The sequence below is a fragment of the Meles meles genome, chromosome 16 (genome assembly GCF_922984935.1).
Source record: "Meles meles chromosome 16, mMelMel3.1 paternal haplotype, whole genome shotgun sequence".
NCBI classification, from domain to species: Eukaryota; Metazoa; Chordata; class Mammalia; order Carnivora; family Mustelidae; genus Meles; species Meles meles.
In genome coordinates this window covers 12,792,419-12,816,336 of record NC_060081.1, presented here as the reverse complement: position 1 = coordinate 12,816,336, position 23,918 = coordinate 12,792,419, and the positions used below count along the sequence as shown (strand labels likewise).

Genomic DNA, 23,918 nt, shown 5'->3' with positions numbered 1-23,918 from the left:
ACAAAGGTAATTTAAGGGTGCCTTAATTTAAGATGCAATCAGTTAAGCATCTGACTCTTGGTTTCAACTAAGGTCTTAATCTCAGTGTTGTGAGATCAAGTTCTGTGTTGCGCTCTGCACTGAGCAGTGTCTGCTTGAGATTCTCTCTCCCTCTCCCTCTGCCTTTCCTGCCTGTACACTCATACCTTCTGTCTCTCAAATAAATCTTAAAACAAATAAACAAATTTAAAAAAAAAACAACAAGGTAATTCAAATCTCATTTTGCCCAATCAGGTATGCAAAGTCCGCTAAGAGATTTTCTTCAAAGAATTTCTGTATGTAGTTTTGTTTTTTTAAAGATTTTTTATTTATTTATTTGATAGAGAGAGATCACAAGTAGGCAGAGAGGCAGGCAGAAAGAGAGGGGGGAAGCAGACTCCCTGCTGAGCAGAGAGCCCATTGTGGGGCTCAATCCTAGGACCCTGAGACTTTGACCTGAGCTAAAGGCAGAGGCTTAAACGACTGAGCCACCCAGGCGTCCCCCGTATGTAGTTTTTTAAAGATGTTATTCAGACACAGACTGACAGAAAATTTCTGCAATCTGATACTGTGTAGAGATATAATAGGACTCAGAAGTTTTTAGGTGAGGTGGAGAATACTTTATTAGTCTGAAAAAATGGAAGGGAGTGGTAAGGATATTCTAGTTCATATAATAAACAATATCTTAAGAAACAGATGCTCACAATAAAAAATATTTCCAAGCTTGCTGATTCTATGAGGTTCTGGGTTAGCATGGGTTGACATGGTTGACATGATTCCTGTCTCCCTGCCTAGATTCAGCCTGGCTTGATGCAAGTAAATGCCTCTGAGAGAAAGAATGAGTATCCCTTTGGAGTTCTCTGCCATTTAAAAGAGTGCTTTTAACTTTTAGTTCTTTTAAAAACCGTTGTTCCATGTTTGAACAAATGGCCAGTGTTAACTTATTATATAAGTGTAGAGGGCCAGTTGAGGACAGTGGCTGATACTTGGCAGGATTAAGTGGGATTCATGATAATAGAGGCTTTGATAGCAATCGAATCTGGGCTAAGCTTTCTCTGAGGCAAGGCTCAGGATTACAGAACCCTAAAATGGCAGAACTGGAAGAGACTTCAGAGAACTAAGCAGTCCTCTTTCGTTAGAAATAATGACAGTTTACATCAAGGTTACAATTTTGTGGTATTCTTTTCTGCGCAGAAAGAACCTCTCATTTTGTAAACTGTCCTGATCAGTCTCATAAACCACTAAGAAACAGGAAATTCCAAATTGCAAGCTAGTGCAGACCCACCCCAGCTGTCCCAGAATCTCTGGGGACCTGGCCTCAGGCCATGTGCCACCAAGACTTCCACGGTGGACTCCAGGGGACATTTGTTTTATGTGGATGAGTCAGGGACCAAATCATTTTCAGTCTGAATGTACAAAATTCTTCAGAGTTATGAAGTTCTTTGGCATATGGGCAAACTGAGATTGCTCACTCTCCATATGGAATGCTTTGAATGATAGTGACAGACATTTGTATAGCATCTCATGATTTACAAAGGTCTTTTCTCTTACGCCATTTTATTTAATCCCTGCATTGGAGATAGGCTTTTTTCAGATGAGCAAACTGAGACACAGAAAATACTTGTCTGGTCACGTAGCTTGTCAGTAAAGTGGCAGAGGTAGAATTAGGACCTGGAATTTCAAATCCCTGCAACTCCTATAACATTAAATAGAATCTGGTTAGTTCACTCAAGAGTGGGGAACAAAAACTTTGACCTCTTTTACTCGATGAACTACAGAACACTCATCAAAGAAATTGAAGAAGACACAAAAAGATGGAAGACTGTTCCATGCTCTTGGATTGGAAGAATAAACATTGTTAAAATGTCTGTACTGCCTAGAGCAATCTATACTTTTAATGCCATTCCGATCAAAATTCCACCAGTATTTTTCAAAGAGCTGGAGCAAATAATCCTAAAATTTGTATGGAATCAGAAGAGACCCCGAATTGCTAAGGAAATGTTGAAAAACAAAAACAAAACTGGCGGCATCATGTTACCCGATTTCAACCTTTACTACAAAGCTGTGATCACCAAGACAGTGTGGTACTGGCATAAAAACAGACACATAGACCAGTGGAATAGAGTGGAGAGCCCAGATATGGACCCTCAATTCTATGGTCAAATAATCTTCGACAAAACAGGAAAAAATATTCAATGGAAAAAAGACAGTCTCTTCAATAAATGGTGCTGGGAAAACTGGACAGCGATATGTAGAAGAATGAAACTCGACCATTCTCTTACACCGTACACAAAGATAAACTCGAAATGGATAAAAGACCTCAACGTGAGACTGGAATCTATCAGAATCCTAGAGGAGAACATGGGCAGTAACCTCTTCGATATCAGCCACAGCAACTTCTTTCAAGATATGTCTCCAAAGGCCAACGAAACAAAAGCAAAAATGAACTTTTGGGACTTCATCAAGATCAAAAGTTTCTGCACAGCAAAGGAAACAGTCAACAAAACAAAAAGGCAACCCACGGAATGGGAGAAGATATTTGCAAATGACAGTACAGACAAAAGGTTGATATCCAGGATCTATAAAGAACTTCTCAAACTCAACACACACAAAACAGATAATCATATCGAAAAATGGGCAGCAGATATGAACAGACACTTCTCCAACGAAGACATACAAATGGCTATCAGACACATGAAAAAATGTTCATCATCACTAGCCATCAGGGAGATTCAAATTAAAACCACATTGAGATACCACCTGACACCAGTTAGAATGGCCAAAATTAGCAAGACAGGAAACAACGTGTGTTGGAGAGGATGTGGAGAAAGGGGAACCCTCTTACACTGTTGGTGGGAATGCAAGTTAGTGCAGCCACTTTGGAGAACAGTGTGGAGACTCCTGAAGAAATTAAGAATAGAGCTTCCCTATGACCCTGCAATTGCACTGCTGGGTATTTACCCCAAAGATACAGATGTAGTGAAAAGAAGGGCCATCTGTACCCCAATGTTTATTGCAGCAATGGCTACGGTCGCCAAACTGTGGAAAGAACCAAGATGCCCTTCAACGGATGAATGGATAAGGAAGATGTGGTCCATATACACAATGGAGTATTATGCCTCCATCAGAAAGGATGAATACCCAACTTTTGTAGCCACATGGACGGGACTGGAAGAGATTATGCTGAGCGAAATAAGTCAAGCAGAGAGAGTCAAGTATCATATGGTTTCACTTATTTGTGGAGCATAACAAATAACATGGAGGACATGGGGAGATGGAGAGGAGAGGGAGCTGAGGGAAACTGGAAGGGGAGATGAACCATGAGAGACTATGGACTCTGAAAAACAACCAGAGGGTTTTGAAGGGGCGGGGGGGTGGGGGGGAGGTGGGAGGTTGAGGAACCAGGTGGTGGGTAATAGCGAGGGCACGTACTGCATGGAGCCCTGGGTGTGATGCCGAAACAATGAACACTGTTATGCTGTAAATAAACAAATAAACGAATTTAAAAAAAAAAAAAAAAACAACTTTGACCTCTTTGTTCTGAAACCAAGGAAACTGCTGGATATTTTATAGGGTTTCACCTTTCTAGCTACAAAGGAAGAGGTGGTGGATGACAGCTACTGATGGGGTCAGGTGGTTACAGAGAGCCCAGGAAAAGTTTAAGACTTGTTGCTGCTCACGTTCTGTGTATTCACTTGCCACTTAACTACTCTTTACTTCTTTGGAATGAGTCAGACCAAGGCATGCGTCTGGCATCCATACCCTGATTCTCAAGAACCTGTCACTCCTCCCTTCAGTTTTTAGGATAGAGTCCTTTGATGAGTGCTGCTTGAGGACAGCCTTTCTCTGAAGAAATATATCTTCCTTTATTCTAGAGGTAGAAACTATGATGCAGATGGGGTGATAAAATCATAATGTGCTTACCATTAGAGGTAGAGTACATTGTTTATTCATCACCCTTGATTATTTTGCCAAGTGTTTTGTGTAAAAAGCTTCTTAGCTTCTGGAGGCTGCAGGATGATTTGTCACCTACTCAACAGTACTCAACACCCACTGCCACTGTAGCTGAGAGGAATGTGCTGGATTGTAAAGTCCAGGGCCACTTGGCAGCCAGCCTGCCCAAATACATGGCATGATGACTTCAGGAGGCTGCAGGTACTTTGCTGATGAGAGGAAGTGAGTTCTTTAGGTAAGATGCAGAAACTAGGGACACCTGGGTGGCTCAGTAAGTTGAGCATCTGACTCTTGGTTTCACTCAGGTCATGATCTCAGGGTCATGAGATAGATCCCCACATTGGGCTCCTCGCTCAGCAGGAAGTCTGCTTGAAGATTCTCTCCCCCGGGTGCCTCAGTCAGTTAAGCATCTACCTCAGTTCAGGTCATAATCCCGGGGTCCTGGGATAGAGTCCCACATCGAGCTCCTTGCTCAGTGGGGAGCCTGCTTCTCCCTCTGCCCACTGCTTGTGCTCATTCGTTCTCTTTCTCTCTCTCTGACAAATAAATAAATAAAATCTTTAACAAACAAACAAAAAAAGATTCTCTCCCTTTGCCCCTGACCAATGATAAATAAATCTTAAAAAAAAAAAAAAATAGAGAAACTGTGTTGAGTAATCCCTGAGTCTACAGAGGAAACAGCAGGGTCAGCATTACCTACAAGCTGTTGGGAATGCAGAATCTTGGGCTCTACTCCTCCCCTGACCTACTGAATCTGCATCTGCATTTTAGTGTGATCCTAAAGAGGATTTTTTGTGCATTTTAAGTTTAAGATGCACTAGTATAATGCGCATTGTTGGTTGCCTAACAGCACACATTCCTCTTTTTTTCTTGATAACAAAATGCAGATTTTTTTTTTTTTCCATTTATTTCCCCCTCACCTATAGACAGCCATGCGAATCTATCCTTTGTCTCAGGTGGTCAGAGCATGGTTTTCCCTACTCGGTGACTGTTAATGGTCCAGGGATAGTCATGGGATAGTTTGGCTTAGTCATGAGGAAAGACTGTTCCTTTGTTTTGTGTAAGCATTTTCTCTCACATCCAGCAGGACAGAAAAAATAAGGAAGCATGTTCATTATCATCATCATCATCATCATCATCATCATCATCTCAGTTTTCAGGTAGTGGAAATGTAACCCTTATTTCCACTGGTATAGTCATCCTGTGCCGTGAGGGGATTAATCTGGAGATGAATCTGACACTGAAGTTATTGTGAGTAATGCTGCTGTGAACGTTGTTGTACAGATATCTGTTTGAGTCCCTGCTTTTCATTCTTTTGAGAATATACCTCAAAATCATATGATATGATCATATGATAATTCTGTGTTTAACTTTTTGAGGGAATCACCAAATTGCTGAAAAGTTGATTCTTAAAAAATTAGTTGTTACCATGTATTTAGAAATAGATTATAAGATGGATCTATGTTTTTTCTCTTGGTTCTGTAGTTTTTCATTAATTGAGAGAATTTAATTAGTTTAACATAGGACTCATGAACTGGCCCTTTTATAAACATTGAATATACATACTATCAGATTTATGTATATTCTCCTCCTTAGTCAAATAAGAGAATAGTTGGTTCTCCAAGTTTAAGTATAAAATGATTCATGAGATTGTTGATATCAAAGTACCCTCCTTTGTGTGTGTTGAGAATGAATTGATTTACTTCTACTAGTAAACACAATAGCATCTTTGTGACCTGTGAAAAACGAAAGGCTGAAGGTATATTGAAGAAAATATGGGTATAAAATACAAGATCTTGCTGTTCTATTAACAGAAATAACATTGGATTATTAGATGCCTAAAAAATTATAGGTACAGAATTAGGAAGAAAGTAATTGTAGGAACTCTTTTTGCAATATCTCTGAAATATACTAGAAGGTAATCATAGATTTAAAATTGATTACCCTTGGGGCGCCTGGGTGGCTCAGTGGTTTAAAGCCTCTGCCTTCTGCTCAGGTCATGATCCCAGAGTCCTGGGATCAAGCCCCACATTGGGCTTTCTGCTCCACAGGGAGCCTGCTTCCTCCCCTCTCTCTGCCTGCCTCTCCACCTACTTGTAATCTCTGTCTGTCAAATAAATAAATAAAATCTTAAAAGAAAATTGATTACCCTTTCTTTCCTTGAAATTAGATTTTTATAATACCGAAAATGCCTTTGATCTGGCAGTTGTCATCCTTTGTTAACGTGACTTAGTCAGACTAGCTTAGCCTGCAGAATGTATTGGTGACAAGTATCATTTTACATCCACTGTGAGAAAACTTTTAAGAACACATTTAAAATTAGGAAAATAATACTGCAGAAACCCTGCCAAGGTGACTGATGCAGCACTAGATTCCCACTGTCGGGGCTGATTGATCAGAGAGGTTGCAACTTTTCCCAGAAATTATTCTGGGTGGAATAATTTATATGCCCTTCCAGGTTGGCTTTAGTTCAGCTTGCACGTAAAATCCATGTAAGAAAGCTGTGGAGGTAAATAATGGTAATAATCCTTGACTTCTGTGGTTGTTGGAAATGCTATTCTGAAATGTCCTCCACTGTGTTAAAACATTTGAAAGTAATTTCTAACTTCATCTCAAGTAACTCACATTACATATAATTGAAAAGTTTTCTTTTGATTTATTTCTTACTCTGTAAATATGGGTTGATTTTAATTGCCTGTGATTTAGAATTACTTCTGTTCCATCAGAAGTTTGAAAATATAACTCTGTGGTTTTGTAATCTATCTTAATAACTTAAACTATTTCATTTTGCAGCACACCATTAGTTTTGTATTGCATTAGACATTACTTCAGAAGTATGAAAGGGCTTGATAAAACTCTAATCTCTTAATAGGGATCACATCGTTCATATTTAGAAGACATTCTTCTTGACTCTTAACATCCTACTCTCCCTACCCTCAGGTGAAACCCTGTGTGAAATGGAACATATTCTGTGATATGGTTGCTATGGAATCTAGAGAGCCTCCTTCAACACATGCTTGTGATCAGTATGTGTGTGTGTGTCTCTAATATTTTCAGTGAGTTGATTAACATTTAAACAAATAGGCAACCAGAAGAAAGTGGTTTTGTCATTAAATCAGCCTTGAAAACCATTGTTAGTCATTTATTCTGCAGATGCAGTGGGAACTGTTCTGGGTGCCAGGGATTTAGCAATAAGTAGATAGAGGCCCTCTCCCAGCCCTTAACCACCATGGAGTATACAGTTTGGAGAGTCTTTTGGCCTTTTCGTGTCCTGCCTGAGGGAGAGGGGTAGAGACTGCCTCTCTAAAGCCCTTCCTGAGTGGAGTTGTTCAACTCTGTATTTCTGGGGCCAACAGAGAGCCTGGCACTGAGTGGATGTCCCATGAACATTTGCTGAGTGAGTAAATGAATAATAATGAAGTCACTCTCACTTTCTCATTTGGATTATTGCATTAGCTTCCTAACTAGTCCTAACCTCACCACCCACCACCCCCGTCTCTGGCCATTCTTAAAACAGAAGCAGGGGACACCTGGGTGTCTCAGTTGGTTTGGTGTCTGTCTTTGGCTCGGGTTGTGATCCCAGGGTCCTGGGATTGAGTCCCGCATTGGACTCTTTGCTCAATGTGGAGCTTGCTTTTCCCTCTGCCCCACCCACCACCTCCATGCGAGTGCTTGCACATACTTGCGCTCTCTCTCTGACAAATAAATAAATAAAATCTTAAAAACAAAAAACAAAAAACAACGTGATCTTGTTAGAAAAATGTAAGTCAGATCTGGTCACTCTTGTTCAGAGGTCTGCGTTGGATCTCCATTATACCCTAAGGACAAGCCACAGTCTTTACAATGACCTACAAGGACCCCAGTATCTGGCCTCCTGCTGCCTTCTAGTCTTCCCCTCATTCTTTCCCCTTCAGCCACACCTGCTTCTTTGTTGTTTCTTTTTATTTATTAATTAATTAATTTATTAAGATTTTATTTTTTTGAGAGATAAAGAGAATGAGAGAGAGTGAGCGGGAAGTCAGAGGGGGAGCCTATGCAAGACTCAGTCCTGGAGCTCCAGGATCATGACCTGAGCTGAAGGCAGCCGCTTAACCAGCTGAGCTACCCAGGGTCTCTGTTGTTTGTTTCTCAAACTCACCAGCGAGGCTCCCATCCTGAACCTTTTCATCAGCTGTTCTCTGTCCAAAGTGCTCTGTCCATAGGTGGCCACAGGGCCCACTCCCTCACCTCCTGTGGGTCTTTTCTCCAATGTGGCTTCCTTAGTAAGGCCTTCCCCAGCTACCCTATCAAAAATTGGAACTCTCCTTTTCCTCATGCTCCTGATATCCCTCCCCTTGCTTTTCTCCTAGTTTGTATCTCTAAAACACACACATCACCCCTTGGATGAATAGATGGATTTTAATGTTGTTCTTCTCTGTCTCTCCATACTATTAAGGACCACCAAGGCAAAGATTTTTCAGTTTTATTCATTGACGAATCTGCAATATCTGTAAGAGTACCTGTTAATGACTCAGTACTTGTTGAATTAATTTAAAAAAAAAAATTTAACCAGTGTTTCTATCTGAAATTTTTTAAGGTTTTAAACTTTTTAAAAGTTACTTTTTTAAAAAGATTTTATTTGAGAGAGAGAGCGAGAACAAGAGAGAGGGAGAGTGAAGACAGAGGGAGGAAGGAGAAGCAGACTCCCTGCTTAGCAAAGGGCCTGATGTGGGGCTTAATCCCAGGACCTTGAGATCATGACCTGAGCCAAAGACAGACGCTTCACTGACTGAGCCACCCAGATACCCCTGAAATACACTTATAGTAGAGCCGCAATGATGCCTTTGTGTGTCTCTGTGTGCTTTGACTAAATGACTTGGTTTTGCCAGCACTGTCAAAGGCCAATTGGTCTGATTCTGGTTCAGAATCAGTTGGTCAACAGAAAGGTTGATTCCCAGCCTTCTCCCAGCTCAGAGAAAAAGCAGCTGTATCTGTCTTTTGACTGCAGACTGCAAACACACGTACACACCTTACTGTCTGTGGTGTTGACATTTGTCACGTGCCTTCTATCAGAGTCTCTCCCTCTGTTGATACTGCTTTAACTGACACAGACTGAAGGATGCGTCTCACATCTAGAGTGAGACATGTACTGAATGTTTGCTCTAAAGACTCATGCAGTATCAGATCGTAGACATACTCTCAGCCTTTCCCTCTTATCTTTTTCACCTGCTTGAAATATTCTGAGCATTTCCCAACTCTTGGGCCGGGGTTTCCCTAAGGAGAGGTTTCACTACATTTTGTTCTCTGAGGTACGTGTCAATTGAGGGGGAATAGAAACGTCTAGAATAAAAGAGTTCCATACTTTCTAATTTTTAGGTGAAAGAAATTTTAACAGTCAATTTGCTGGTTTTAGATGTGTGGAATCCTTTTGATTAGATATAAGGAGCAGGGTAGTGGCTGGGAACATGAAATTTGGAGTTGATTACACCTTTTGCAAGTTGTTTAATCTCTTTGAATCCCAGTTTAACACATTTTACCTATTTTATCTTCATAAAAGATAAGGAAGTAAGTACTAGGAAGTAAGTACTGTTATTAGCCATTTTACAGATGGAGAAATAGGTTTGAAGAGGTTAAGGAGCATGATCAAGATCACATGGTAAATTAATGATAAATCTGATTATGGTTCAAACCAGTAGAGTGTGTGAGTGTGTGTGTGTGTGTGTACGGAGAGAGATTGATTGACTGGTTGCTCTTCAGGAATTGGTATTCATGATTATGAAATCTGCAGGCTAGGCTGGCAGTCTGGAGACAAGGGAAGAGCCAGTGTTGTAGTTCAAGTCCAAAGCCTTTCTGCTAACAGAATTCAAATCAGTCTTACTTTCACCATTATGCTATGCCTCTTAGATAAACCTGTTGGTTTAGGGCTTGGCACATACTGAGACTGAGCATACAATTACGTTCCATGGGGGTGGCCGAAAGTAGAATGTACATAAGGTTGCTACAGCTATGTTGTCATTAAAGTTAGGGCTGAAGCTGAAATTGAGGTTGTCTAAAAGATGTGAGAGATGACAACACTGTGAAAGAAATAAGGGTGTGGATAACAACATAGCCTAAAGGAACCTGTCTGTTGCAATTATCCAAAATGGGCATATTGTATTGCAGTCATTGTAGCCCAGAGTTAAGAGATCAGACAGGGCCAGAACTCTGCCCCAGTTCTTTCAGAGAAACATAGTTTCGAAAGGATGTGTGCTGGATGAGATCTCTGAGCATTGTCCAAGTCCATTTCTGCATAAACTCAGAATTTCTCAGTAACCCAGTTGACCTTTGAAATACTTGATTCTTTCAACTCAGCCTTGCTTACTGGGTACTGTTGAAAGCCAGGGGGTAACTTTTGTCCTCTCCCAGATACCCTGTCTACATTCCACAAGGGGGGGAGGGTCAAAGTGGAATGCATGTAAGGTTGCCACAGTGATGTTGTTAGGTTAGGGCTTAGCGAAGGTGGTACGATTTCTGGCAGAGTTGCTACAGTGGGTAGTTAAAATTTGGTAGGAACAAAGGTCTCCAAAAAATATGGCTGGCACATGATTGAGTCATTTAGTAATCAGAGGATTAATCAGAGTAATCAGAGTTGTTGTTGTTTTTTGTTTGTTTGTTTGTTTTATAGTAATCAGAGGATGTTAACCAGCTCCTTCCTGTCTTAGCTGGAGAAAAAAGTAAGAACTAAATTGATTTTGCCCTGCATCATGATGTAGAGTTGAAATTCTGTCTTGGAAGATAGCTGAATATTAAAATGAATGAAACTTGGTGAAAAGATAAGCAGAGAAAGTAAGATAACCTTTTATACCAATCCTTGGAAATGTAAATTGTAAAGGTAAAATTAGTTTTCTTAATCCTATCTTTGTGGCCTCTTTTATATGTTGTGCTCACTTCTGTTTTTATGCTGTCGATTTTATTTTCTGCATTACTAGCCCTTTCTCATGTCTATGTACAATAAAATGAAGTGTTTCAGGGTTTACCCGGCACCATCACTTATGCTAGAGTCTGTGCAATCCAGGCCACTTCTCCGCTTCACTTTGCTCACCTGCAAAGTAGGGACTATAATCCTGCCTGCTTTCCTTCCTGTAAGGTGTGGATTCCTGGGGAATCGGGACAATACAAGACCCAATAAGCCTTTAATTTGCCTTAGCTGTTTTGATGATAGTGATCCATTGATGCTGGCCCTAGGGGTAGAAGTAAGGAATCCAACTGTGAGTATCTTCCATGTCAGCAGTTCTCTTCTCAGCAGCAGGTCAACCTTTTACGTTCTGTATTATTTATACCGTTATTTATATAGATGAGAAAAGGGACTCTCAGTGGGTAACTTGCCCACGGCCACACAGTTAAGTGGCAGAGCTGACCACCTTTCAAACTTGGGTCTGTAAGACTCACACCCAGGCTCTTTCAAATATTTTGTTTTGTTTTTATTGTGGTAAAAAAAAGAACATATAAAAGTTACCATCTTAACCATTTCCAAGTGTATAGTATAGTTAAGTAGTGTTCAGTATGTTTACATGTTATGAAGCAGCTCTCCAGAACACTTTCATCTTGTAGAACTGAAACTCTGTACCCATGAAACAACTCCCCATTTGCTGCTCTTCCCAGCCCCTGGTAATCATCATTCTTTCTATATGATGAATTTCATTAGTCATTAATTCATTAGATACTTCATGTAAGTGAAATAATGCAGTATTTGTTCTGTCGTGACTGGCTTATTTCTTACCTAGCATAATGTCCTCCAACTTCATGTTGTAGCATGTGACAGAATTTCCACCTTTTAAGGCTGTATAGTATTCCACTGCATATATATACTACATTTCATTTGTCTATTTATGCATCGATAGATATTTGGATTGCTTTTACCTCTTGGCTACTATAAATAGTGATGGGTGTGTAATATCGCTTAGAGACCTTGTTTTCAGTTTTCTCAGATATATACCCAGAAGTGGGGTTGCTGTTTTATATGATAGTTCTATTTTTAATTTTTTGAGGAACTGCCATACTTTTTTTTATAGCAGTTGCACCATTTTCAATCCCACTGAGCCATCTAGGCACCCTGATCATATCTTTTGATGCACAAAAGTTTTGAGTTTTAATGTAGCCCCATTTATCTGTTTTTGTTTTTGTTTCTTGTGCTTTGGGTGTCATATATATGAAAACATTGCCCAGTCCAAGGTCATGCAGCTTTTTCCTTAGGTTTTCTTCTAGGAGTTTTATAGTTTGGGGTCTTAAACATTTACGTGTGAAATCCACTTCGAGTTATATTTGTGTGTAGTTCAATTAAGGATCCAGTTTCATCCTTTCGCATATGGGTATGGAATTTTCCCAGCATCAGTTATTGAAAAGACTTCTTTCCCACCATGCAGTTGTTTTAAGGAGAGAGGAGAGAGTGATAACACAAGGGACAGGTAATTATTTGGGGCAGAAATAATGCTGACTTGTTTGTTTGTTTACCGCTGCATAGATGGATAAGGTTATCTGTAAATCTTTGTATGATATGTTTACAAGAATTATGGATAATTTGTTTCCTTGATTTAGACAGAGTTGAATATTTTATTTATTCATGCAGAGAAAAGAAAATCAAGGCATTACAGTAATACAATATTCTCTTTGGCTCTGAAGAGCCAACTTTGCAGAAATACAGGGTGTCTGGAATCCAGCAGTTGCTGGCAGGTTGGTGGTGGGGGAGGAAACCTTTTTAATGGCAAACTAATGAGGCCCAGAGTTCCCAAAAGCAAACAGACATGGGGGAGAAAAAGAGCCAAGAACTCAAAGAGGCTGTATTCTGTGTACTCTGACAGCGTGATTCACAGTGAGGGCAGCAACATTTCAGAAGGAATGGGGCCATCCCCAGAGGCAGTGGAGACGAATAAGGAAAGTTAGCATGGGAGAGCCAGAAGGGAGGGGCACGGCAGTCTGCAGCACTGGCATATACGCACTGGCATACGCGGCAGACCTGAGGAAGAGGGACCAGACTGAAGGTACCCAGCTCTGTGGCCTGGTGGTGGAGGGGAACGGGGGGAGCACATAGCCGTTCCCCCTTCACCTGAAGTGTAAGCCTTCAACTACCTAAAAAAATGGACTTTCCAGAAAAATTCGGTCCATCGGAACTCTGAATAGGTAACTGGGGAGGAAATATATGTGTATATATAGCTTTTTGACTAATGTGGTAACATTTCTCAGAGTTGCTAAAACATTTCAAATATCTGATTCTCTTGTTAAAATCTCTGGGCTTATAATATATAAATAGGGTTATAGAAACCTTATTTGGATCTTTTTTTCCCTTCCTTTTTCAGTAAGTATTAAGTATCTGTATATATTACTTATCGTAAGCTATGTTAATGTTACACATCCTTCCATCAGAGTTACAATGGAATAGAGAAGACAAAATGTTTATAAATAACAGTAATAATGGTAATAGGACAAAAGACTGTTATTGTAGATAACGTTTTGAGTTATCTAAAGGAAGAGAAAGATCTTTTTAAGGATGGAGAAACTGAGCTGAATATTATGTAAAGTTTATAGCAGGGTCCTTGATCACATTACGTCTTATGGAAATGACAAGAGACTTCAAAACAGTGATTCTGTAGGTCATATTAGTATAAATAGTAATTGTGGAATGTTTGATTCTACTGCTGTCCCACTATACTAGATATTTTCTTTGAGCTATTCACAGTGTAAATACCTCTGAAAATAAACACAAAAGTATATAATTACTTGTTATCCACATCATTTGACTAAAGTGGGACAATAGATACTGTTACAGAAATGTAATACCTTACATTGGAATAGCATTCTCTGGTGAACAGAGAGTCTCATGTAATATAATGTAATGAATATAATATAATGAACAGTAGTCTCATGTAATATAATGTAATATTATACAAAGAGTGTGAATCTTAAACATTTAATCTTTTCTTTGAAGACTCTTTAGTTTTTGAGCATTTAGCACATAATCCTATATGGTAAAAAAAAAAAAAAAAAATGTAGCTAGAGAGCCGTGGACTAGAAGACATAGGTGAGCTGTTCAATGTATGGATGGCAACAGAGACTCTTGAAATTTGCTGAGGGAGAATATCTCATTTAGCATCATCTGTTCTTCTAAAGTTCAGCCAGATTTGATTAACATTCTGCCTCCAGGCTAAGAACCATTGACCCTTAAATTTTAAAACAGGTGGGTAAAGGGTAAAGTTCTACCAGAAAATGTCAGTTTAGTTCATCAGTTGCAAAACCATAATAAACCATATATACACAATGCAAAACCATAATAAAACATATATGCACAATGAATACATGTTGAGCTTATGTCTAAATACTGAGTGCTTTATGGAAGGCCTATTAAAAGACACTGGAAAAGTTATTCTGAAGGAGGATTTGAGTAACTGTAACTTTTTTTTTTTTTATCATGGGACCAAATATCTTAACTCTGATTGTATACCCACATCCTTCATATCTTATTGTTCTTCTTTGCCTTCCATGAGTTTCCCTTTATTGAGGTATAATTAGCATGCAATAAGCCATTCATATTTGACTTTAACACTGTAAGATTTTTTTAATATTTTATTTTGAAGTAATCTCTACACCCAACTTGGGACTCAGACTCACAACTCCAAGATCAAGAGTCTATACATACTCCACCAACTAAGCCAGCCGGGCACTCGTGTCTGTAAGTTTTGACTCATGACATCATCACTGCAATCAAGAAAGTATCATCCTCAGCTTGCGTCATGCTCCTTTGTCCATCTCTTCTCTCTGGATCTCTGGGACTTTTGCCATTTGGAGTGTATAGGAAAAAATTCTGAGAAACAGTGTCTTAGAGAATTCTCTTAAATTTTAGAACTGGCCTGGATCCCTGAGGTAACTCCTGGCCTTTGAGCCTATCTCTCCACCTGCTGCTCATCTTGCCTCTCTTGGCCTGGAACCCTGAATAAAATGACAGTTCTGAACATGTAGTACAAGTTACTTCGTTGGTGCTCTACACCTTCCTGGGCCACATCAAGCATTGCTGGCCAGTACTTTCCAAACTATAGTGAAGACAGGTTTTCATTTAACAAAAAAGAAAGAAAGAAAGAAAGAGCGAGCCTGTTAGTTCATTGCTATCTGATACTTCCATAAAGGACAATGAAAATGGTTACTAGAGGGCACCTGGGTGGCTCAGTTGATTCAACAACTGCCTTTGGCTCGTACCATGATCCTGGAGTCCCAGGATTAAGTCCCGCATCAGGCTCCCTGCTCTGTAGGGAGTCTGCTTCTCCCTCTGACCCTCCCCCTTCTCATGCTGTCTCTCTCTCTTACTCTCTCTCTCAAATAAATAAAACCTTTTAAAAAAGTGGTTGCTAGGGGGCGCCTGGGTGGCTCAGTGGATTAAGCCGCTGCCTTCGGCTCAGGTCATGATCTCAGGGTCCTGGGATCGAGCCCCGCATCGGGCTCTCTGCTCTGCAGGGAGACTGCTTCCTCCTCTCACTCTGCCTGCCTCTCTGCCTACTTGTAATCTCTCTCTCTGTCAAATAAATAAATAAAATCTTTAAAAAAAAAAAAAAAAAAAAAAAAAAAGTGGTTGCTAGGAAAATGAAAGGAAAAAGAAGTCCTGTGAGGGCACCTGGGTAGCTCAGTCGTTAAGCGTCGGCCTTTGGCTCAGGTCATGATCCCAAGGTCCTGGGATGGAGCCCCGCATCCACATCTGGTATTCTGCTCAGCTGGGAGCCTGCTTCTCCCTCTCCCTCTGCCTGTTGCTCCCTGTGCTTGTTTGCACTCTGTATGTGAAATAAAGAAATAAAATCTTTTTTTTTTAAGTCCTATAAATACAAGTCTCATTTTTTTCTTTAGATTCAGCAGATATAAAATTTCTCTGTCAAATTTTAAGTTTCTAAGTACTTATTCTTAATTTCTGCACTGATTTCAGTGCAGATTGATGGCAAAATCTCATGATCGTAGGCTACACTGAGTGGCGCCATGATAGGGAGCCCTGCTTTTCCAAACCGTGTGTTTCACTGAGTGCAGGCAGGCTTTTGGAGTTGCCCACTTGTAATGTTCTGAAACTTTTGGCAATTACTTTGACTTAAGAAATGAAAGAAAACTAACCATTGTTGAGTACTCACTATATGACAGCCAACATGTAAAGCGTTTTTTTATGAGGTTAGTTGTGGGCTTGTCATCTTTGGCCTTTACTGTATTGACATACATTCCCTCTTTACGCACTTTGTTGTGGTGGTGTTGTTTGTTTGTTTATCTTGAATGGGTGTTGAATTTTGTCAAATGCTTTTTCTGTATTGAGAGATTTGTAAGATTTTTATTCTTCATATTGGTAACGTGGTGTATCGCTTTGTAGATACTGACCCTTGTAGATATTGAATCCTTGCATCACTGGAACAAATGGAACAAATCCAACTTTGGTCACACTGTATAGTCCTTTTAATGTACTGTTGAACTCAGTTTGCTAATATTTAGGGGGTTTTTGCATCTGTGCTCATCAGGGATATTGTCTGTAGTTTTCTTGTGGTGGCATTGTCTGGTCTTGGTGTCAGTGTAATGCTGGCCTCTTACATTTTGGAAGTATTCCTTCCTCCTCCATTTCTTGGAAGAGTTTTTAGAACAGATGATATTAATTCTTCTTTAAATGTAGACTTACCAGTGAAGCCATTTGTCCTGGACTTTTGTTTGCTGGGAGGTTTTTGATGACTGATTCCATCTTCTTATTAGTAATTGGTCTGTTCAGACTGCCTGTTTCTTCATAATTCAGTCTTGGCAAAACATTTTTTTTTTTTTTAAATAACCCAGAAGTATAGGTGAAATTAGCCCAGTGGAGGGTTGAATTGACTCATTTATATTTACATATTCAGTTAAATGGTGCTGAATCCTTGCTGTGGGTCAGGTTTGTCCTGAGCTCTGGAGAGGCAACAGGAGTCCCGTGGAGCTTACATCTTTTTTAGGGGGGAGACATCATAAACAAATAAATGAAACCTATTAGATGGTGATAAATGAAGTCGAGAGAAGTAAACCAGAGAAAAGTATTAGGGATGGGAAGTGGGGATTGCACATTTAAGTAGGCTGGTTGGAGAAGTCTTTCCTGCCAGGACATTTGGGCAGAGATCTGAAGGGACTGACTGGGAGAGAAACACTCAGAGCTAGTAGCAGTAGTAGTAAAGTAGTAAAGGTCTTGGAATTTTTTGAGATGCTCACTGACATGAAGACCTTTCTCCCATCTAGTAAATGGCTCATCTGGGTTTAAAGTCACATTTGGCCTTTTCCATTATGCTTTATAGTTTTTATTCACTATCCGTGCTCCTGGTTTAAGGATTCCTGGGTTCAGATAAAGTGGAAATCCATTTGGGAGTGGGAGTGTAATTTATGTGTGGTAGGGAGTTAGCCTGAAAGCCTGCTCTCTATGTGAATCTTGCTTTTGATTAGGTCTGGATATTTTCCAAGGCTTTGAGTACCTTATTCCTAAGTGCACAAAATAGATGAGTTTTGTAGAGTTGAGTTTCCATTTTTAAGTGGATGAAATTTCTCTAGGGGACATAGAAAGCCAGACAAAATCAGGGAAAGAATTTTCAAAAGGGAACAGATGATTAAAGCTTTGGAAAGAAGGCATTGTGTAAGTCCTTCCTTACTACCAATGACCTGATGCTTAACAGACAGCTCTCCTTGGCATTGACAGGAGCCTTTGTCGGGATTCTTTGACCTCCTTGCTCTCCCGTGCCCACAGCTTCCCTTCTACACTTGCCAGCAGCTCTACTCCAGATTCTTTATCTTTGATTCTGAAAGAAGACTTCAGCTACCTCCTTGCTGACCTCAGTCTGTACTTCCCAGTTGACTAAGTTCTTTCCAGCTTATCTCTTAACTCAGGCAAAAGATCCTGCAAGCAAAGTATCCCATGTGGGGAACTGAAACTACCCCTCAAGCAATAAGGGTTGCCCTGAGCCAGCAAGATCCTTATGACTGACCCACAACAGTGATCAAACTGACCTTTACTTCCCACCTGCATGTACCCACCAACTTTTGTCGCACATTTTCCTTACGTAGACCTATACGTATTTTAAGCACTTTGGAGACAATCTTTAAGACATTAATCAGATGGGGCGCCTGGGTGGCTCAGTGGGTTAAAGCCTCTGCCTTCAGCTCAGGTCATGATCCCAGAGTCCTGGGATCGAGCCCCACATCAGGCTCTCTGCTCTGCAGGGAGCCTGCTTCCTCCTCTCTCTCTGCCTGCCTCTCTGCCTAGTTGTGATTTCTCTCTGTCAAATAAATAAAAAATATTTAAAAAAAAAAAAAAGACATTAATCAGATGTATTCCTGGTGTTGGCCTCACTGAAATAAATTCCTTTCTTGTTTCAACACCACTCCTCTCTCTGCCTTTGGATTTTGTCAGCAGTGAGTGGCTGGCCTGGTCTGTTTGGGAACCCCCCAACCCCATACCAGGTGCTCTCGTACACCTTGCACCTTACTTACAGTCATAGCTGCTGAACATTGGACTCCTTTCTGCCTTGTCACCTCCTCTATCAACCCCAGATTGGGTTGGGGAGGAAGAGTAGTGGAATGTTGTCATTCATGTCTTATGGGTTGGGACAAATATTATAATGACATGTTTCCATCATTATGGTATTGTACAGATTATTTTCACTGCCCTAAAAATCCTCTGTGCTCTGCCTGTTCATCCCACTCTCCCCACCTCCCATGTCTTGCTGATTTTTATATCAAAATTTAATAATTTGTAAGTGTACATCCACATTTGGTGAGGAATACTCTTTCTTAGAATATATATTATCTCTTGTACATTCCCTTGGTGATAAGCCTAACACATTTGGAGTCATTGATCATGTAAAATAATTTCTCCTGTCATTTTTCTCTGTTAGCTTGCTTTATTGTTTATAACATCTCACATCCAAGGTTGTGAGAATGGAGGTGGGATTTTTAAACCTGGAGTAGTGTGTGTGTGTGCATGCGCGCGTGCGTGCATGTGTGTGTGTGTATTCTCCGCCCACCCCAAACATAGTCATATACTTTTGGTGAACTAACCATTCTTCAAACAATAAAAACAGAGATCAGCAAGCTTGGCCTTGACTGGAAAACCTGAGTCCTCCCAAAGTTAGCTTAAAATACTGAATTGTTTTACTTGCTCTTAAGGATCACAGAGAACCCACACATAGCAGGCACTGACAATTACTTCTTTGTTTAAAGCTATGTTAGCGGGCCGCCTGGGTGGCTCAGTGGGTTAAAGCCTCTGCCTTCGGCTCAGGCCATGATCCCAGGGTCCCCACATCGGGCTCTCTGCTCAGCAGGGAGCCTGCTTCCTCCTCTCTCTCTACCTGCCTCTCTGCCTACTTGTGCTGTCAAATAAATAAATAAAATCTTAAAAAAAAAAAAAAAGCTGCGTTAGCCATCCAGATGTTTTGGGTTCTTTCCTTTCTTTTTCATCAGAAAACATTTCTCCTTGAAATCTCCTGGGGGCCATTTTGATCTGATGCAGTTCTCCATACCGTCTCTTCCCTGACTTCTTATTCCTACATTTGATAATGTTTTGTTGTCATCAGCTGCTGGACTGGACTGAACACTGACTTTCACAGGTCTAGCTTTAGCTACAGCTCTCCTTTTCCCCACCTTCCCTTAGGCATTATTTTTTTCTTTAAAGAATTTCGTGGTTTGATTTGTAATGACTATTCCAGAAGTCAGTCTTGAGTCATCTCACAGTCGTCTCATGTGCATGTGCGTGTCAGTGCGGTGGTATTCCTTTTGGATATTTGGATAAGCATAGAATATAGCAGTTTTGATTCTATAGCCAAAACCACCTCAAAAGAGACTGCTAACATTGCAGAAAAGAAAACAAGACAATGCAAATAGGCACACATGCTCTACACCTGCATTAGGAACCAAGGGCAGCTGAGGCCAGGATTCCAGATGAGGGATGGGATGTGGGGGAGAGGCCTGGTCTTGATATTAATGTTAGAATTACAGCAGTAACAGGGGGTAATTATCCATTATTGGTTTTCCCTGATCATTTTAGCTTTTTTTCTTTCTTTCTTTTTTTTTTGTTTTAAGATTTGTTTGAGAGAGAGCAGGAGCAGGAGGGGCAGAGGGGCACACAGAGAGACTATCTAGCAGACTCTGTGCTCAGGATCATGGCCTGATCTGAACTGAAACAAATGTTGGGACACCTACCAGTTGTGCCACCCAGGCACACCGAGCTCTGTTTTTTAATGAGGTTTTAGGATTTACGCACAAGAACAAGAGCTACCGGGTACTAGGTTTTATTTGTCCTGTGAGGAGATTGGATTAGAACTTTCGATAGCAAGTCAGTCCCAGTTATCTTTCAACGTAAGTTAAGGAACGAATCTCCGGGTCTAGGTTATAATCTAGTAGGGAGAAGTAAAATAAGCTCGCTCACTTGCTTTCTCTTCTCTTCTCCTCTCTTCTCTTGTTCTTTCTTTTTTTTCTTTCCTTCCCTCCTTGCTCTCTCTCTCCTTCCCTTCCTTCCCTCTCTCCCTTCATTTATTTATTTATATTGAGTTATAATGGATATACTATATTAGTTTCAAATGTGTAACACAATACTTAAATATTTGTATATATTGCAAAGTGATCACTGCAGTAAGTCTAGTTAACATGTGTCTGGCTTTATCTTGATACATGGCAGCATATGGTAAATGTCCGAAAGAGAGAGATCGATCAGTACTCAAAGGACAGGGAGCACTCCCTTTGCTTAGGGAGAAAAGTGCTCCCTAACAGGAGTTTTTTGACCACCCCGAATAAGGACACTCATTTCAGTTACTGCCTCACACTTCCTGACCCTGTGGTTTGATCTTGACTCATAATGTCCAGATTTTCTTGAAAATGGGTTTGAAATTCTCAGAATACAATATGATTTCTCAGAACTGTGAGTACACCGAGCATATTGTTGTATAATCGGTGACCATTCCTTGTCTCCCTTAAACTGTAAGCTCGTTAAAAGGAGTGAAACTGTCTCCTTTTTGTTTCCTAGGGCTTAGCACACTGTACTAGTAGGTACTAGCTGGTGGTGCTTTTGTGTTATTCCCTTCCCTGAAAATTTTTCTTTCCCTCCTTTTGTGTTGTGGGCACAACCAATACAGACTCTCTTCAGTCAGTTAGTCTCTAAAGCCTCTCTTTCTGCTTCTCTGTGCTACAGCTCCTTGCCAACATTGCCTCAGCTGTTTCTTAGAATACTGTGATGTGCGTTGTATGTGTCTCATAGTCTGGGAATTTACTCTGGGCCAGGAGCTTTGTCTTACTCATCCTTAGTGCCCTGTGCCCTCAACAGTAAGTTACATGGTAATCATTGGCTACATATTTGTTGAAATGGAAATGAAAGGAAGTTGTTTTTTTTTTAAGATTTATTTATTTATTTGATAGAGATCACAAGTAGGCAGAAAGGCAGGCAAAGAGAGAGAGGGAGAAGCAGACCCCCTGCTGAGCAGAGAGCCCAATGTGGGGCTCGATCCCAGGACCCTGGGATCATGACCTGAGCCGAAAGCAGAGGTTTAACCCACTGAGCCACCCAGGCACCCCTGAAAGGAAGTTTTCAATTTACAGGTATTTGTTTGCCACTCACCCCTCTGTTTTAGTGGTACAAAGTGAGTAATGATAAGTTAACACTTGGATTGGCTCAAAAGTTAAAAATTTTTACTGTTTTTACCCATTTACATTTTTTTTAAAAAAAGATTTTTATTTGAGAGAGAGAGAGATAACAAGTGAAGAGACAGAGAAGCAGGCTCCCCACCGAGCAGGGAGCCCAACATGGGACTCTATCCGAGGACCCCAGGATTATGACCTGAGCCAAAGGCAGACACTTAACCAACCGAGACACCCAGATGCCCCTACCCATTCACATTCTAAACAAATGCCAATTTCTCTGTATTATAATACTTCACTTTTTAAGTAAGAGGAAAGTGGTACTTCATGTATTTTTTTTTTGTTTTGTTTTTTTTTTTTTTTTTTTTTTTTTTTTTGGTACTTCATGTATTTTTATAAACTACTGTTTAGCATTTTTGGGAACTTAAAATGCAGCTGTTAAAAAATGAAAAACTGGGCTGCCTGGGTGGCTCAGTGGGTTAAGCCTCTGCCTTCGGCTCAGGTTGTGATCTCAGGGTCCTGGGATCGAGTCCCGCATTGGGCTCTCTGCTCAGCAAAGAGCCTGCTTCCCCCTCTCTCTCTGCCTGCCTCTCTGCCTACTTGTGATCTCTCTCTCTGTCAAATAAATAAATAAAATCTTAAAGAAAAGAAAAGAAAAGCTCTTTTTTTTCTGGGAAATAAAATTGTATCTATTTTTCCTTCTTACCAAGTGACACTGTAGGGAAGTATATAATAAATTGCCAGTTAGTCACCAATAATTTCTAATTATGACTCAGTTCATCTTCCGTCTTCAGTTTTTAACTGAACACATCCTTTGCACTTGAGTTCGTAAAACTTGTTTCATGTATTTCTAACCATATACCCAATCCTATTTTGTTATATGTTCTCTTTAAATAGAAGCACTTTTATTCTGAAATAGTTTTGCAGTATTAAAGTTAACAGTATAACTTGGTGGTATGATAAGATTTTTACCATATGGAATAATGAAATATCTCTGCTTTCCTGCACCCCATTCACAGAGGTTCCTTTAACCAGAAGCCTTAATGCTTTGGCTGAACTCTCAAAAGCATCTCAGCTGTCATAAGTATGAGAAATGTTTGTTTTAGTTCATGAAATATAATAATTTTTTAATCCGGTGCCCAAAAAAATGATGCTGTAGAGGTATCCTTTCTTTCTTCCTCTAGAATAAATTCAATCCTAAATTTCAGGACTAGATTCATTATCCCATATCACCTTTTTTGGTATGCATTCATGGGATTTTGCAGGCATTTTCATGCCAAAATGTAGTATTTTTATAGTACTGATTTTTATTTTTCAGCTAAAACTCACTTTGAAATTATACAGAATTTTGTGACAAAAACAGCTTATTTGGCTTTTTATGTTTATGATTTCATTTTATCTTTGTGTAGCCTGAGATTTAGACAGAATAGTTATTATCCCATTTTGTAGTCGCGAAAGCTGAATATCAAATATTTATTTATTACTTTTTTTAATGATTTTGTTTATTTATTTGACAGACAGAGATCACAAGTAGGTAGAGAGACAGGCAGATAGAGAGGGGGAAGCAGGCACCCTGCTGAGCAGGGAGCCCGATTTAGGGCTCGATCTCAGGACCCTGGGATCATGACCTGAGCTGAAGGCAGAGGCTTTATCCCACTGAGCCACCCAGGCACCTCCCTTCAGATACTTTAATTAACACTTTTGCCATTAGGTAGCTTAATGGCCTCAGAAATCCTCTGGGTCAGTAGAGCTAGAACTGTTCCCTAAGGAGCAACTGGGAACTTGTGGGGTATTTTTTTGTTACCTCGATGATTTGGGCATGGTGCACATAGACATTGAGTTGGCTAGGGCCAGGGATGCTAGATGTCATCAACTTTGCATCCACAGGACTTTAGTGTAGGTTAAAAAGAAAAAAGAAAAACTTTTATAGTTATCTGAGCAAAGCACCTAATTCTATTTTTTCAAAAGATTTTATTTATTTATTTGGGAGTGAACAAGTGGTGGGGAAGGACAGAGGTGGAGAGAGAGAGAGAAAAGCAGACTCCCTGCTGAACGGGGAGCTTGATTCAGGGCTCCATCCCAGGACCTGGAGATCATGACCTGAGCTGAAGGCAGACGCTTAACCAACTGAGCCACTCAAGTGCCCCCCAATTCTATTCTAGATATAATCATGGAGTACCTTTGCACAGTTTCAGTCAACACTAAGTTTTTCAGGAATGCCATGAAATTTGTAAGTTGAGTAAAAAATGAAGTTTGTTCGAGATTTTACTATAAGCTGTATTCTCATAGGTAGTATTAATTTCTTTTTTTTCCTGTTGAGAAACTCAAAGCCTTTAAGATAGCAATTA

General features: G+C 40.1%; 1 protein-coding gene across 4 annotated transcripts in view; it reads left to right on the top strand.

Annotated features, from left to right (window-relative positions):
- The window catches only part of LIMS1 (LIM zinc finger domain containing 1), a 138,105-nt gene that overhangs the window by 22,720 nt on the left and 91,467 nt on the right, over positions 1-23,918 (top strand). Inside the window, exon 2 of one of the 4 annotated variants that reach the window (XM_045981266.1) lies at positions 10,616-10,664. The exons of 1 other annotated variant lie outside the window; for it this stretch is intronic. The gene's annotated coding sequence lies outside the window, so the exon portion shown is untranslated. 2 more of the 4 variants (XM_045981267.1, XM_045981265.1) reach the window with 2 other exon arrangements.